Source organism: Bidens hawaiensis, unplaced genomic scaffold, assembly GCF_021521415.1.
Source record: "Bidens hawaiensis isolate Kalapana, Puna unplaced genomic scaffold, B.hawaiensis_p1.1 tig00006907_1, whole genome shotgun sequence".
Lineage (NCBI taxonomy): Eukaryota > Viridiplantae > Streptophyta > Magnoliopsida > Asterales > Asteraceae > Bidens > Bidens hawaiensis.
In genome coordinates this window covers 252,997-256,286 of record NW_027491473.1, presented here as the reverse complement: position 1 = coordinate 256,286, position 3,290 = coordinate 252,997, and the positions used below count along the sequence as shown (strand labels likewise).

The 3,290-nt window shown below is 38.1% G+C and overlaps 1 pseudogene; it reads right to left on the bottom strand.

Moving 5' to 3' along the window:
* Positions 1 to 1,079: 1,079 nt before the first annotated feature.
* On the bottom strand, positions 1,080 to 2,930 carry LOC143633799 (UPF0481 protein At3g47200-like; annotated as a pseudogene).
* Positions 2,931 to 3,290: the final 360 nt, after the last annotated feature.

Here is a 3,290-nt window from a genome sequence, read left to right as displayed (position 1 = left end):
TGTGAGTTAAGGATAAAGTTGAAGGTTCATATACTTAAGGTATCATTCCAAAATAGTCAGATCACATTCTAAAAACTAAACTCATGAAAGATAATTTTACTTATTCTACCTAAACAATCCACGTTTACTTGGCTTATAATTTTATGGTTTTATATTCTTTTTCATTTTTTTGGCATTTTTTTGCAGACACATATTTAGCGTGTTGGCGAAAAATCGGGAGCACTAATGCTTCTCGGCAAACACAAGCTTAACCCTAGTTGGGGCTCATGCCCAAGATTTTTTTACTGTTGTGTCCATTAAAGGTCTTGGGCAACGAATGTCTGCAGTTGAATACAGAGCCATCATTAGATACCGGCTCATGATTCCTATTTTCTCTCCAAATGAATCATGTCCCATTTGTAAAAAAGCCTGTTTGGATAAATTTGATGAGCACGCCCTCCACTGTAAGGAATTACCGGGGTTCAAGTATCGTCACGACTGGGTTAGAGATGTCTTATTGGATGTGCTTAGGCGTGCCGGGATCTCAGCAAAAAAAGAGGCACCTGTTAACTTTCTGACTGATCCGAGAGAGGGAAGATCTACACTGCGTTCTGCGGACGTTCTTGTGTTTGGATGGGCAGGGGGTAAGCATGCATATGTCGACCTCACTGGGGTGTCACCATTGGTGGGGCTGAGAGACAGTGGTTTCATTCCGAGACAGGCGGTTTTGAGGGCGGAATCTAGGAAGGTTGCTAAGCATGAGGCAGCGTGTTTGGAGAATCAGCACGTGTTCATTCCATTTGCCTTCGACACATTTGGATCTCTAGCCCCCGAGGCGGTTCGCTTCTTGGAACGGGTGCAGAAGGTGGTCTACATTGCGGCGCAGCTTGTTGCTCGCTTACCCGTTATCCAGATGTAGTTTGGTTTGTGTTAGATGCAATAAAATTAATGATTATTGTATTAAAACATACTCTTGTTTATACGTAAATGGAGTTGAAGTTTAAAACATTTCAATATGAAGTCATCTATTCTTGACTTGATCAAATAAATTAAATTCAAATTTAGCAGGTGTTGCTGCAAGTTTAAACCATGCATATGGAGTCATCATTGCGATGGGTTGATCGTGAAGTAAGTCTGCACAAAATTAGTGACCATTATAGCAGTAGCCACCAACGAACCCGCCACCTTCCATGGACTACCAAAGTAGTCGGTAATCAATTCCGCTACCCATGTCTTATACTTGCTATCATGGAGCTTGTCTATCTCTTGCCTGATATGATGAAACATGTAAAGATTAACAGCCGGGACTTCGATCTCATCGTACATCTTTGCCACTTCTTCGTCACCACCAAGACTATGAACCAAGATATTATTAAGCCGCAACTCCTTCACACTTCACGTTGAGTGATTAACGATTTCATTACTCGAAGATAAGTGGAAACCCGAAAGTCGTTTGGGTTATGTGGGGACATCTCATACGCGATCATGTTGAGGTAAATAGCTTTTGTATACGCGGACACTGCTCTAAGTGCAAGCTTGAACTCACCCGACCATCGATACGACTTGAATTCCATATCACTCGTTGACTCATCGGATGTACATTTCAGGTAAATCCATCTACCTTTGAGTTGTGTTACTGAAGCAAACGATCGGCTTAGTTTTACATAATTATAATTTTCGCGTGTTTTCAACTCTATACTTTGAGCTTGCTCCATGCTCGACATTTTAGATTAATGAAGAGCAAACGACAATGAATGCACAAAAGAAGCTGAAAGCGAGACGAAATAAGATCTGCGTATAGGGTGTAAATGAGTCAAGCTCCTAGATTACCAAAACCTTGATTTGCAACAAGCTTATATGAGCCGTGACATGAAATAGTGTTATTTAATAAACGAGCCAAGTCAGAGCTTCACATACTTATCGAGCTCGAGTTACCTTGTTAGCCTAAAGGTGCTTAATATTTAAATAATTTTTATTTAATATATTTAAAAAATAGTAGATAGTATATATAAAAAATTAAACAAGTAAATAATATAATATATATGTTATATATAAAAACTATATATATAAATAATAAAAATTGTGTATACATTAAATAATAAATAATAGATTAGCCAAGTTGAAAAACAAGAAGCCGAGTAAGTTAAAAGAGTTGAGCTCGAGCTCGAGCTCGGTATTGCGCGTTTACATCTCTACCTGTAAAGCTCAAGAAGATGAAGTGGTTGCCGTGTATGTTCCAACACCTTTTTATCCCTCTTGATCATCACCTCGCCGTAGTTTAAGTAGTTAAAGAATCCGTTCAGGATATCCTCGCCTTTATCATCCGGAAACTTCAACTTCAACAAAACTTCCAGTACTACAAAAGGGATCTGGTTCTCTAGTAACAAAATATCACGCGATATGTTTATAACTCCTATTGCGCCTAGGTGATCAGCATTTAAAAATATAATATCATGTCTACACGATAGGCTTTCGATATAGAACAAAACAAAACAAGCATCGCGCAACATCATGTGACTAAATTCCTCATCAGTGTAAGAATCAACATAGCCATCAATATAACACTTTCTGGCATCATGTACCACCTCAAATACTTTGTTATATAATTCATCTACGGTTTTTCCGGTGCTTGAACTATACTCTTCTAGTGTTATGAGCTTGTACTTCTCGGCTTGAGCAAGATCGGGTCGGCCATGGTGGTACGGGCCAAGTGAGACCACGGCAGGCTGGTAGCACTCGCTATTTTTACGAACTTTCTCGCCTTTTAAGAGTAATGCTGGTACTTTTTCGATATGTCGTTCACGTTTGGAGCTATTGGTGGTCTCCTTGCGTGTAAGGCAGTCAACCCACTCCCTGGCTACGCTATTGTTGTCATGAATATTATTGGGGATTTCAACCAATACGTACTCACTTTCATTCATCTCTAATGGCTTTGAGCTGTTGAAATATAATAGTCAAGTAGTTTGAATATATAAGAACATATGTAACACCTACATGTTTGATTCTAGTCTAGAGTAGTATGTGAAGGTAGATTTGTAAATTTAAATTACACTCAATATTCATTCATATTTCAAATAAAAGGATCAAACTCCAATTACACGTGTTTTTAAATTATGTACTCAAAGTTCACATTGTAATAAGTTATTATATAATCAAAACTATTACTACAACAAATTCACTTAAAAAGTTATATTTTAGTTATCGAGATTTGGAAAAATATCATTTTAGTTACTATCACGTCAACAACTCGTCGGAGACCAACTATACCCAAATAATTGGACGCATCCTTCTGATATGTAGACATCATTGTA